This window comes from Equus caballus, chromosome 10 (assembly GCF_041296265.1).
Source record: "Equus caballus isolate H_3958 breed thoroughbred chromosome 10, TB-T2T, whole genome shotgun sequence".
NCBI classification, from domain to species: Eukaryota; Metazoa; Chordata; class Mammalia; order Perissodactyla; family Equidae; genus Equus; species Equus caballus.
In genome coordinates this window covers 46,106,128-46,119,802 of record NC_091693.1, presented here as the reverse complement: position 1 = coordinate 46,119,802, position 13,675 = coordinate 46,106,128, and the positions used below count along the sequence as shown (strand labels likewise).

Genomic DNA, 13,675 nt, shown 5'->3' with positions numbered 1-13,675 from the left:
TGTTGGCATATAGCTTTTTGTAGTATTCTCTTCTAATCTTTTATATTTCTGAGGTGTCTATTGTGATTTCTTTTTCATTTCTGATTTAATTTATTTCAGCCTTCCCTCTTTTTTTCTTGGTGAGTCTAGCTAAAGGTTTGTCAATTTTATTTATCTTTTCAAAGAACCAGCTCTTGGTTTCATTGATTTTTTCTATTTTTTTAGTCACTGTTTCATTTATTTCTGCTCTGATTTTTATTCTTTCTTTCTTTCTATCAATTTTGGGCTTTGTTTGTTTTTCTTTTTCCAGTTCCTTTAGGTGCACTGTTATACTGTTTATTTGAGATTTTTCTTGTTTGTTGAGGTAATCCTGTATTGCTATAAACTTCTCTCTTAGAATAGCTTTTGTTGTATCCCATAAACTTTGACATGTTGTATTTTCATTTTCATTTGTCTCCAGGTATTTTTTATTTCTCCTTTGATTTCTTCATTGACCCAGTTGTAGTTCAGTAGCATTTTGTTTAATCTCCACATATTTTTGGTTTTTCCAATTTTCTTCCTGTAGTTGATTTCTAGTTTTATACCATTATGGTCAGAAAAGATGCTTGGTATTATTTCAGTCTTCTTTAATTTATTGAGATTTGTTTTGTGGGCTGATATGTGATCATTCCTGGAGAATATTCCATGTGCATTTGAAAAGAATGTGTATTCTGTGGGTTTTGGAGGAATGTTCTGTGTATATCTACTAAATCCATCTGGTCTAATGTGTCATTTAAGGCCAATGTTTCCTTATTTATCTGCTGTTGGGATGATCTATCCATTGATGTAAATAGAGTGTTAAAGTCCCCTACTATTATTGTGTTACTGTTTATTTCTCCTTTTATGTCTGTTAATAATTGCTTTATATACTTAGTTGCTCCTTTGTTGAATGCATAGATATTTACAAGTTCTATATCCTCTTGTTGGATTGTTCCCTTTGTCATTATGTAGTCCCTTCTTTGTCTCTTGTTTTTGTTTTAAAGTCTTTTTTGTCTTATATAAGGATTGCTACCCCAGCTTTCTTTTCATTGCTATTTGCATGGAGTATCTTTTTCCATCCCTTCACTTTCAGTTTGTGAGTGTCTTTAGGTCTGAAGGGTGTCTCCCGTATGCAGCATATATATGGGTCTTGCTTTATTTTTTATCCAATCAGCCACCCTATGGCATTTGATTGGAGTATTTAGTCCGTTGACATTTAAAGTAGTTATTGATAAGTATGTACTTATTGCCATTTTATTACTTTTTTCTGGGTGTTTTAGTAGTTCTTCTCTGTTCCTTTCGCCTTCTCTTGTTCTCTTCCCTTGTGGTTTGATGCCTTTCTTTGGCATTATCTTTGGGTTCCTTTCTCTTAATTTTTTGTGTATTTATTATAGGTTTCTGGTTTGTGATTACCATGAGGTTCATATATAATAACCTATGTATACAGCAATCTACATTAAGTTGATGGTCTCTTTAGTTGGACCTCTTACTAAAAGCTCTATTCTTTTACTCCCCTCTTCCCACAATTTATGTTTTTGATATCATATCTAACCTCTTTTTTTTGTTTGTACGTATCCATTATCCTCTTATCATTGAAATGGGTAATTTTAGCACTTTTGTCTTTTGACCTTCATATTAGCTTCATAGGTGGTTGATATCTACTGTATTTTTGCCTTCACCAGTGATTTTATCGGTTTTTAAAAAATAATTTTCTTGTTCCTATTTGTGGTCTTCTCTTTCCCACTTAAATAAGTCCCTGTAGCACTTTTTGTAAGAGTGGCTTCTTGGTGATAAACTCCTTTAATTTTTGCTTGTCTGGGAAACTCTTTATCTCTTCTTCCATTCTGAATGATAACCTCCCCGGGCAGAATATCCTTGGCTGTAGATTTTTTCCTATTCAGCTTGGGTGATTTCCTCTAGTCTTTTGTCCAGCTTGCTGATCCATTCTTCTGTATCATCTACTCTGCTATTGAGTCCCTCTAGTGAACTTTTCATTTCCAGTATTGTATTCTTCATTTCTGATTGGTTCTTTTTTATATTTTCCAATTCTTTCTTGAAGTTCTCATTGAGTTCGTCCTTCCTCTCCCAAGATCAGTGACCATTCTTATGATTTTTTGGAACTCTTTGTCAGGTAGATTGTTTATTTCTGTTTCATTTGGTTCTTTTTCTGCGGTTTTGTCCTGTTCTCTTACTTGGAACATATTTCTTTGCCTCCTCACTTTGCCTTTTTCTCTGTGCTTATATCTATATATTAGGTAGATCCGCTACATCTCCTGATCTTGGAGAGGTGGCCTTATGTAAGAGATGCTTTATGAGGCCCAGCAGTGTGCATCCCTCTCGTTACCAGTTACAAATGTTCCAGGAGTAACCCAGGTGGACTACGTGTCTCCTTCTGTTGTGGCATAGTTGCTCTTGCTGCAAGTGCCCAGGGAGGCTAGGCTGTCCCCTGGGATGGCTGGTCATAATGCTTAGCTGCATGTGGCTGCTATGGTCCCTTCAGTCACTTTATTGGGCATGCAGAGCCCCAGCACAGTTGGCTGCAAGGTCTAACAGCACATTACTGTTGCAGTTTTCCTGTTAAGTGAGTAGGCCCCCAGCATGCCTGGTTGTTAGGCTCAGGGGCTTACAATTGCTGTAGGGCTTTGGCCGGCAAGACTCTCGTCAGCTGTCTCAGGATTGCAGCTGATTGGGGCTGGCCCCAGGCAATGAGAGCACCCAACTGTTTCAGGCTTTGGAAGGTGGGGCTGATCCCCTATGTGGCTGTTTGAGAAGCACAAGTCTTCTGCAGCTGAAAATCCCCACTACCCACAGGGCAACACACCCTGTCAACAGAGTCCTGCCCCATGCATGCTCCCTGACCCACTGAAGCGGACCCAGTTGGCCCATTGCAGAGGCCCCGCACACTCCACCAATGCCCCACACACTCCACCTGCTGCTTGTGCACATCCAGCCCCTCACAGTTGGGCCCACTCGACTGCCTGCAGTGGATCCAGGCTCCAAGCCTATGCAGGCCCATAAGTTGCCCAAGGATTTGCTGTTGGGTGGGGCCAGTCCCCAGCATGTGCTGCCTGCCCTGGCTGAGCCGGATTAAATTGGTGCCCTAGTAGGTAGGGCAGATCCTGGTTAACAGGACTGTGGAAGAACTCCAACGGTGTCTGCCAGCATTGGTGTCAGCACGACTGTGCTAGGTCACAATAATGGCTGCTGCCAATGTCTCAGTCCCTGGAGAGGTCTCACGTCTCACCAAGATACACCCAGAGCCTATTAGGTGAGTCTCTTTTCACCAAAGGATTGTGCACGTTTCTTTCTGGTGATTTTAGGTTGCTTTCTGAAATGGGTGAATTTGTATGTGGGCCCTTTAAGAGACTGCTTTTTTCCCCTTTGCGTCCAATAGCTTTCCTAGGGGTGTTCCCCATTGTTGTTAGTAGCTAGCAAAGCCAGATATTATGACACTTGTCTTGGTTGTGCTGAGTCCAAAAGATGCCTATAGCAATAATGCTCTGCTATTCAGGACCTCCCCCCTCCACGGAAGGCTGCGTACCTTAGGATTGCTTCTGGATGGCCATGAAGTGCCATGGCTTGCAAAGGTGTCTTTTTTTCCTCTCCAGAAAGGAATTTCTGCCTCTTCCACCTCAGTCAGGACTGTCCCTTGTTGTGGGGGTTCTTTTTATCCAGTATTCATTTCCCTCTCGGAGATATCTGTTCCAGGAGTAGTTGTAAATGTGGTGTGTCCATGGGAGGAGATGAATTCAGAGTCTGCCTATGCTGCCACCTTCACACCAGCCTCTCCCTAGGATCTTGATGAAGTCAGGGCATGGTTGAATGGCATGCATTAGAGTAAACTCAAAATAACATCTCCCTATCAGCCACCAGCAGTGTCCAGGTTCCCCAAATCAAAGAATTCCTTCCTTGAGGTCAGTGACTCACTTCAATGTCTTGCCTCCAACCTGCTTCTTTGATACACCCCATCCTGAGAGAGGGAACGCTTAGTAGTTTGACACACAAGACCCTTGGCAACCTGCTTTCTGGCCTCTTTCACCTCATAGCCCAAAGCAATTGCCCATGCTAGCATCTACCCTTTGCTCCAGCTCCAGTCGATCCTCCTTATTTATGGATACTGTATTTGCAAATTTGCCTATGATAAAACTTATTGGTAATCCCCAAATCAATACTTGCTGTGCTTTGGTGGTCAGAATGGACATGCGTATGTGCAGAGCACAGAAAAGTTTGAATTGCCCCATGTGCTTGTTCCCAGCTGAGGTCAAACCAGGTGACACTCTACCTTCTTGTTTCAGTACTCATATTGTAAATGTGTCCTTTTCATGGGTTATTTGGTGCCATGTTTTCTGTATTTTTGTACTTTTTCTTGGTGATTTCACTGTTTAAAATGGCCCTTAAGTGCAGGAAGAGGGTGTTACTCAGTGCAAGAAGGCTGTGATGTGCCTTATGGAGAAAAGACATGTGTTAGGTAAACTTTGTTCAGGCGTGAGTTATAGTGCTGTTGGCTGTGAGTTCAATGTTCACGAATTAACAATATGTATTGAATAAGGTGTCTTTAAACACAAACACAGATAAAAGAAGGTTAAGTATTGATCAGTTGATGAAAATGTGACCACAAGCTCGCAGGAGCCTATCCCTGTATTGTCCCTTAGGAGCAATGGTTCTGTATTTGCTAATTCAGTGTTTGCAGAGACTTTACAGAGCGTAACTACTGCAAATAATAGGAATTGACTGTGTGTGAAATACTTGCAATTCTTCAAATACACCTAGTGCCAGCTCGTACCTACCTGAGGCTATCCTCTTTCATCTGTCTGTCTGGCAGCTTTCCTCCAGCTCCTCAATCTTCCAGCCTCCTTTCATCCTTCAAGACCTAATTCATTAATTCATTTGTCCCTTTGTTTAGAGTGTGCTTCATCCACAATGAGCTGTGAATATTCACGTAAATTATTTTCATATGAAGTTGAGGGATGATTTCAAGGGGAAGCACAATCTCAGACATGCAGGTGGAGCTAATATGGAGGGAGGGGCAATCCTACAGCTTTGCTGTGGCAACAGGCAGGTCTCCCTGGAGGAGAGGGACTGGTTGACACGGGAGACTTCTTTTCTTCTCCCTTTTTGGATAAATCCTCACATACTCCTGTAGTTTCTTCTGCCTCTTTTGGGGATGGCTCTGGTTTGGGGAAATTTGAATGATTTAGGATGGAAAATACTTGTGGACAAAATATATTACTATAAATACATATAGAAAAACCAACAGCAACAAATTACCAGCTGAATGTTTCCAAGGGAGAGGAAGAAACAGGGAAGCTTCAAGAACACAGACGTAAATGGGGTCATAGAAAGTGGCCCCATGTCCACCCTCTGTCCTGAGTCCCAGGGGGCAACGAAGCCCTCAGTTTGAGCTGTGGGATTCAAGAACATGGGCAGGAGCTCAGAGTAGAAATGACCACATTGACCATTGAACCTGAAGGGGTCTTAGCAGCCTCACAAAGTCACCTGAACTGCCTTGTTGGGGGAGGAGTTGCAGAATGACTTCACTAGATAGAGACACAGAACAAGCCATGCAGCATCCCTGAAGGGACCACAAGGCTGAGATGAGGGATGTGTCTTCAACAAGCAGGTGCCTGATGGGATCTGATCTTAATCGTCATTGGTGTGTCCAGATGCCATCAAGGGTCAGACTGTTCCCCTCCCTCCAAAGGTGCCTCTCCCCTTCCTGGGCTTAGGTACAACCCTAAAGAACTGCAAGTTCACTGAGACAAAGTTTCTGCCACTCCAGCAGAATGGAGGATTTACATAGAAAAATAACAACAGCCCTAGCACATTTCTTACACATGGAGTCACTGAGATTTGTTACCAGGAGATTGAAAAATAATCAAAATAATCATCCAGCAGAAGTGTGTCTAGGGAAATGCAGTAAAATGTCACAGTGAGCCCAGTCACTCAGGAACGTCTTGGAGGTTAGATGTACTGAGAGTCCTAAGTAAACATGTAAATCTGTGGCTTATTTGGCATAAATCTTTACATTATTTTACAAAATTTTCCCTTTATGCTTTTACACAGACCCTCCACATTCTGGGCCAACACGTCCAACCTCATCTTCTATCCCTTCCTGCCATCTGGCTCGATGCCTGACATCCAACAGGTAATCAACAAATAATTCTTGAACTAAGGAATGGATACAATGAACATACTTATTCACGAAGTCTTAGAAAACTGTCATCAGAGGGCCCTCTTGGGGCCTAAGCCATACTACAGTTGGTAGGCACCTTTAGTTGTCTACCTGATACTCACTCCCTTCTTCTTGGGACCAGTGTGCCCAGCCCTAGGTGACAATCATTACAGGCTAAGCCAATGGGCATGATGCTGTATTCCTGCTTTCCCAGCCTACCTCGCAGCTCCGGTAGGTGTAGGACCCAGCGCTGGTTATTCCTAGACAACAGTCAGGTAAGGGTTCATATTCAGTGTGTCTTCCGGGAAATTCTTTACTTTCCTGATAAAACGGACAGCTGTATTGGGTGTAACACCTATTCCCACTTCTTTTTCCTAAAATGTGTCAGCAGCCATTTTACAACCAAGAGAGAAAGTTCAAGAGAATTGTAGAGACATCAGTTCTGATACTGTTGAACTCCTGAACCAATGCCAGAAACTTTCTGCTTCCACACTGCTTGTTATGTGAAAACATAAACTCTGATTGCTTAGGCCACTGTTGGATATTTTGTCACCTGCAGCCAAGGTTTTCCTAAATGATACACTGATACAAATCTATCAGTGCTAAATATAAGACAAAGAAACGAAGTACAGCTTTTCACAGTAGGTGCTGCTTTCCTGTTTTTTCCTCAGAGGAGCTTTTGAGTTGTGGTCTTTCTGAAGGAAGCGTTGTGGTAAAGTTGGTCAGCATAAGACAGCTGATGCTGAGGCCACAAACAAAGCCCAGCCTGTCAGTTCCTCAATCCTGGGAAGCTGGGTCGCTGAGCCACTGCCCTCCGGCAAAGCTGTCCCACAGCCGGGTTTCTGTAAACAACCCACTCCCCCCACTGCTGGCAGGCAGGAGACTGATAAACCCGCCATTAGACTACGAGCTCCTCAAAGTTCCTGGCCACGGGTGGCTATTTCAATGTCAATTAACTGAAATTAAAATAAAAAATTCTGCTTTTCACTTGCTGTCCGGTATGGGAATCACTAGTCACATTTCTCCCGAGTGGATAACAGCCACACATGGCTAGTGGCCGCTGTACTGGACAGTGCAGATAGAGGACATTTCCATCATCAGAGAAAGTTTTACTGGAAAGCATTGTTTTATGGGAGGGGTTGGCAAATGTTTCTCATAAAAGACCAAGTAGTATATATTTTGGGCTTTGCAGACTAAGAGGCCAAATGGAAGATGTCACTTCCATCTGCTCAGTGCTCTGAAACACCCTCAGAAGATATGTAAACCACCAGTGTGGCGGCCTGCCAATAACACTGTTGATGAAAATAGGCTCTGGGCCTGTTTGCGAGCCCAGCTTTATAAGGTTAGCTCCTGCCACGCTGGGCTTTCTCGTGACTTCAAACCCTCCTCATCTGACTCAAGCTTCTATCCAAACTGGGAGGTCAATAGAATGTTCCTTAGATATCATTCTAAAAATTCCATACTATCCACATTATCAATCTGTGCTTAGAACAAATGTAAAGAATGAGAACGTAGAGGTTCTTTTTTGGGTTAAAAATACTCCTGTTTTAGTATAATTTTATAATTTTATCAGTTTGCAAATTCTTCATCTCTGGTTCTTTCCTCAAGCCCTAATAACATCTTGATGATGAACAAAGTGTCCAGTTGAACACCATGAGGGCTTGAAACTGGTGCAAGGGATCATAAGAAGTTCAATAAAAAGTGCAAATATCATGCACGATCTGATTTAGACCATTCTGATTTCTTGGTTTGCTGACATTCTCAGGGCTTCTAACAGACCCCCCCCCAGGGCGCTGGAGTAGAAGGCAGAAGTAACTTAAGTAGCTTTGCAACACTGGGCAAATAATTCACAGGATCAGCCTTGTGTTTTCTAATTTTACCTTCTCCCACTGAGAAGTTCTGTTAGAGGCCTATGTCTAATTATCCAAATTAATTCTGTACAGCAGCCACTCCGGCGTGCGCACACTTTTTGTTGGATGATATCGCCCCCTCCTGGCCGCCTTCTGTATCTGCTCCGTGATTTCATTTCTCTCCTGGCGCGCGCGCCTTGCGGTGCTTCATTTAATGAGCAGCCTCTTGCTCAGGCCCAGCTCCTCGGTATTATCATGTCATGAGCTGCAGCGTTTCATTCGTGATTAATGGGACATAAGCATAGAGAGGGAATTTAAAACGTCCCTTCACTTCTGTTATTGAAGCCAAATTATACTATGAAATTGTAGTTACCAGGCACCGTAGAGGGCATGCCAAAAATTTCAAATAAATACAATATTCTGGTTTCAAATACACAATTACGTTACAAGAATATAAAAACACGGGCAGGAAGGACGCACCCCAACTTCAGGATCGAGGTTTCTCCCTGGGAGGGAAGGAGGGAGGTAAATGGTATTGGAAAGGGGGGACTCTGTATGTATAAATTTTCATTTATTAAAAGGATGGATCTGAGGACAATATGGCAAAATATTTATGTAACAACTGGGCTTGGTGGGGTAGATATCACGAAATAATTTGATGTTCTGACACCACTTCTTTTACATGTGCATGTGGAAATCTCCCTTGTCCACCCCTGGCTGATATTTTGGGCAGATTCCAGGGCTTTTGCTGTCACTTTTAGGTATTGGTTTATAGTCTCCCTTAAAAGTTCCTAAAAAGCCCAGTCTGATCTAAACAGAAGTTTTAATCTCTCCTTCACGCGTCCCCCACTGTACCTGGTGTTTGGACCTACAGGCTCCGAAACTTGTGAGGTACTCTTCAGTACTCGGTGCTGTCCCTGCATCACAGGGACGGCAGACTGCTGCACACGCGCGCGCGCGCGCGCACACACCCCCCCACACCCCCACACACCCCCACACACCCACACACACACCAGCACAGAGGAAGCAGGAAGCGGGGTCAGGAAGGAGAGTTCAGGGCAGAAAAACCGGACCTGACCAGCTCAGTTTGCGGTTCCGGTTGGCGCTCTCTGGTTGTGGCAGATGCTCGTATGCTGTGGGGGCACGTCTGGGACTGTTTGGAGACTTCTTCTCCATCAGGGAACCTCCCTTCATACCTTATCCCGCGCCGTCCTCCCTCGTGCTGCTGGTAGTGCGCCTGCGCGGTCTTTCTGTTGGGGTCCGCCGGCCGGGCAGAGACAACTCTCGGAGGCGGTCGCTTCCAGATGCCGCAAGTCTTGTTATCTTCCACAAAGTCCCTTCTGCTGTAGGAAACATACCTCCCTATTGCTACCTCCCTCTCTCTCATGGAGGTTCCTTCTCCTCCCTTGACCTCAGGGCAGCACGGACACGCTCTGGCTTTACTAGTCCGCATATCCTCTTGACTTAGGGCTCATGTCATGCTCATTGTGGAAGCTGGACTTGCCCACTCTGGGAGTGAGTGGGGGCACCTAGCACCCTTGGCGAGAGGAAGGAAGAGGAGGAAGCTCAGCCCTCTGACATCTCTTTCCACAGGGATCCTCTCTACCAATCTTAAAGAATCTCAGGTCTTTCTTTTATGCATGGAGGTTGATGGGATTAAAGTAGCAGAACAAGTTTTGGGACACTCCGTAAGTCGTGTCTCAATGACCCTATACCTCTGTTTAGAATGAGTGGGCAAATAATAGTCTTTGTTCTCAGCTGAAGTCCAGAGTCCCATTTGAACATCGTTTTAGTCACCTCTTGGTGAGGTGTCTGTGCCGTTTCAAAAACCTGTTTGCAAATGGCAGCTCTCTGTCTAAAATTCTGTATCTGTAATTGCCAGCCCTTGGCCTGTGTGTCCTTGCTCCTCAGAGCTAGCTCCACCCCTGGGCCTCCTATTATAGATCTGGGCCTTTTTTGATGAGCCCACTTCACAGGGCTACCAATACATTTGTGAAGCTTGGTTTCCTAGGTACATGATAATTATTATATTACTTTTGGTTTTCACTGTATAGAAATGTTTCTTAATATAATTTAAGAAGTTATTCTAATCTACCACACTGTGTTCTCCTAGTGAGAAGACTAAGATCCAGATAGACTAAAGCTGTTTGCCCCAAATCACGGGCCCAGAGTCAGGACCCACAGCCCAGATGCCCGGCCTTGGCTTTGGGACCTTGCAATCCGTTCTCCCGTTTACTGGACGTGCAGAAAGCGTAGCGCTCAGTGTACTTTTTAATTTACACGCGTGTGAGGTGAGAAGTATTCTTAGCTTAGTCAATAGCCAGGGGACCAGCTATCGAAGTATTCTTAGAGGGCATCAAGTTAGAGGTAGCTTTCTGCAATTTGGGGGCATCTGGGATCTTAATCACCTTCTGAGGAACAGTAATATACTTACACATAGATCTGGGTCCTGAGTCCAAACACACATAGTGACTTGTTGGAACTGAAGACATATTGTTCCAATTAGCTGATGATTTTAGTAATTAACAGCTTAACCCTGTTCTAATTTTATAAAGAGTAAACCTGTATAAGTCATGGTCCAACACAGAGCTCATTAACTACTTTGTTATGTCACTGAAAGTTTAAACAACCTTCTCTGTCTTCCCAGGATTGTCTTCACAAATCCCTTCATCCCTTTGTTCATCCATCCATCCATCCAACAAACATTTATTTAGTGCCTAGTATGTCAATCTCCCTCCTGCCCCTGGACCTGACAACCTTTTTTCTGAAACACCTCCCACCCAGGCATCAGCTTACTTGACCAATCTAACCACTAATGCTAAGTTTGTCCCTGCTGTTACTCTGCCTGAGGGAGCCGGCTTCGCCCTGCTGGGGCCTGGTTTAGGGTCAGTGATGAGAATGGATTTAAATTGTGATGATAGGTGAGAATACTCTTTGGAAATGTAGAGGTACACCCAAATGTAACAGATTTTTGCTAAGTAGTATGGGGGTTTTGACCATGTTTCACTCCTGCCCCATTCCTGTTGCTCTGTTCTTGCAGCCTGGCTTCATTGGTTTCTGCTCTGATGCACCATTTGTTCTTACTGTTTATAAACAGATGTGCCTGGCGGTGAAGAGGCGAGTGTGGAACCTGGCCAGGAGTGTATGGCGTGTGTGCGTGCGTGTGTGAGTGCACATATCTGTGTGTGCAGGAAGCCCAGAGTTCCAACTTTTCAATGAGCTCCATATAGAAATCTCTTTGACCCTTAGTGACTCCTCAGAGAGGTGAAGTTCAGAATGCTTCAGAGTGCACCCACATTTGCGAATGCCATTTTTAGGATTTTTAAGATATTTAAGAAGTTCATTGTGTGACTTGAAGTATACTCTGCAGTTTAATTCTATGTGAGGATGAATAATATTCTCTTACTTAGGAGCACAGCTACTTCCTTCCGGTCACTGATGGAGAGACTAAACAGTTGGAAACTTTCAGTCTCTTGATAAGAGTTTGTAAACATGTGGCATGTGTACACATTTTGCAGGAGCTGAGGGCTGCAGAAAGAGCCTGGGGTTAGAGAGACACAGTGCAGCTGGCTGCTTAGGGCAGTCCTCCCAAACCACTGCCCCATGGTGTGTCACCATGGGGCAAGGACAGTCCTTAGCTTTGCTCGCACAAATGCAATTATGTGAGTGATGAGCACAAAACTCTGTGTGTGTGTGTGTGTACTATGTTAATTCTATTACTATTCCATAGAATTAGTTTTTCGTGGAAATCAATATGAGACATTCTGGTCTAGTAACTGGTAATGGTAATTGTACTCAGAACATTCTCTTTCTTAGACGGTACCAAAAATACCATGAGATTTGCAGAATTTCCCTTCTGTGGTCTCCTTGAATATCTCTATCTTTCTGTTTATTCAAGTCTAAATGATAAAAATAGTTGACACTATGCAGCTTATGTTGTGGTTTCCTTGCTGAGGTTTAGAAGCTCTTCTTCTCCCTATATGAGACGTGGGAAGCATCTCATTCTCCACTGTATTAATGGGGTACACCTGTACATGACACCTTTCGTTTTCCTATTCACATTTATTGGCTTCACGTTTGGAGGGTATAGTGCGTTAAGGAGTGTCTCCCCAGAATTCACGTCCATTTGGAACCTCGGGATGTGACCTTATTTGAAAATAGGGTCTTGGCAGAAGAAATTAGTTAAGGATCTGGAGATGAAATCATCCTGGATTTAGGATGGGCCCTAAATCCAGTAATTGGTGTCTTTGTAGAAGAAAGAAGAGGGAGATCTGGACAGAGGAGGCACACAGAGAAGACAGCCGTGTGAAGACAGAGGCAGAGATTGGAGCCATGCAGCTGCGAGCCAAAGAACATGGAGGATTGCTGGGAGCCACGAGCAATGGAAGAGACAAGGGAGGCGTCTTCCTTAGAGCCTTCAGGGGGTGTGTAGCCCCCTGACACCTTGATTTCAGACTTCTGGCCCTCAAGATTGAGGGAATAAATTTTTGTCATTTTAAGCCACCAAGTTTGTAGTAATTTGTTGGAGCAGCCTTAGGAAACTAACACAGAGGGTGCTATGTCTTGGTATTTCTTCCTAAATTTTTCTCTAGCTCACAACTCGTTAACTTCATTCGGTACCGGGGGTCTTCTATTGAACAAATTGACCTACATTTTCCAATAGATTACTAACGAAAATATAGTGACTACGTTCTTAAGATAGTCATTCATTCACTTATTTATTCATTTAAAATTCACACACATACGTGGTATTCCTAAAGCTCGTGAGTCAAGAAATATTTTCACAAGGGCTTATTTAACTCATAGTGGTGCCTCGCACTAGCACCCTGAGTTCTGGATTAGTTCTTTGGTGCAAGGCAGAGGAAAAGAAAAGAAGTTACTTTCCTTTTCTGGAATACAGAACCAATCAGGCCAATTTTTTTTTTTAAATAGGCAAAGATTGTTCAACATCCTCTTCCCTCTTGTCCTTTCCTTAGTCTACTTGGCACACAATTTCTTCATGTGCCTTAACCCTATCCCTAACCCTGCCCCACTCCAGAAAGGACCCTATGCTCTAAAGTTATTACTGTCAGCGCCCCCTCCAAACAAAATCTACTCCTTGTTCAGTTTATCACATTACTCCTAATTTATATTAATGGATGGATGCTTGATTTTCTCATAACCCAGGAACATTGGCATTTTAAGAGAATACTTATGAATTTGTTAGCTGCCTTACTTCCAGCCGCTGAAAGGTTAGAATGATCCTTAAAGCTTCGTCTTTAAAAAGTAGTTTCATCAGGAGGCCACAGTATGTTTACTAAGCTTGGGTTGGTCTACTGGAGAGCCAGAGTTGCACTGTCTTTGGGACAGGGGATGTCAGTCAATGACCTGAGGGCCTCTTCTGGGAGATCCAAAGTAAAGGAGAGTAGGATCCAGTTTTAAGGAATTGAGGCAAGTGGCGCACAGTGGGCACTGGGTCCATTTGTACTGACTGGGCAGTGAATCTCATGATCAGAGAGTTGGTCTGATACTGAGGACTCTGAGTGAAGATGAGAAGAGAGAATTTGGGCCAGTCACTCAACGTCACTTGTTTCAGGAGAGAAATAAAAAGCAACAACCAATATGTTTTTCACTTTTTTCTTTATGCAGATTTACCATGTTTCACATATTTTTGAGT

The 13,675-nt window shown here is 43.4% G+C and overlaps 1 long non-coding RNA gene across 1 annotated transcript in view; it reads left to right on the top strand.

Annotated features, from left to right (window-relative positions):
• LOC111775488 (uncharacterized) overlaps window positions 1–12,514 on the top strand; it is a 68,850-nt gene extending 56,336 nt beyond the window's left edge. The window contains exons 2-3 of the long non-coding RNA XR_011422680.1: window positions 6,061–6,142; window positions 12,273–12,514. This is a non-coding gene — a long non-coding RNA (uncharacterized lncRNA). The remainder of the gene's footprint in view (window positions 1–6,060; window positions 6,143–12,272) is intronic.
• The last annotated feature ends 1,161 nt before the right edge of the window (window positions 12,515–13,675 follow it).